The following is a 555-nucleotide window of genomic DNA, read 5'->3' on the forward strand; positions in this document are numbered from 1 at the left end:
TGAGAATCCTTTACAATCTTCGCATATATAATTAACATATATAATTAAATATGATGAAAATATATTTTTGATATCAAAAGGAAAAAATTCTGATAATATATAGAATATTTTGTACTTACTGTCTCCTGTTTCAACAGCGAATATGTGAATTCAAAAGAGAACTCGACTATTTTAATATAAAGATATCAAAAAGCGTAGTTACGGCAGTAACGATAAAACTCAAAGGATTTCGGCGATTCGAGCTTCAAGTGTAACACAGTGACGACAGCTTAACAGCTTTAACCGGCTTTCCAGAGTAAATTTACCTCTGGAAAGTAGATTTACACTAAGATTTAAGAGGAAGCAAAGAACGGCCGGCGCGCATCGGAGCGGACGAATCGCGAGACAAAAATCGCGAAGGCACCGTCGTCGGATTAGATCCACCGCGGGAATGTATTTAATTCGATTGGCCTTTGCCGCCTCCGTCGTCGCTACCACGACCACCGGTGGACTCTGACGAGGGTGAGAAGAGCGGGCTTTTATCGGGGGGGGGGGGGGGGGGGGGGGGGGGGGGGC

This window comes from Atta colombica, unplaced genomic scaffold (genome assembly GCF_001594045.1).
Source record: "Atta colombica isolate Treedump-2 unplaced genomic scaffold, Acol1.0 scaffold174, whole genome shotgun sequence".
Classification (NCBI taxonomy): Eukaryota; Metazoa; Arthropoda; class Insecta; order Hymenoptera; family Formicidae; genus Atta; species Atta colombica.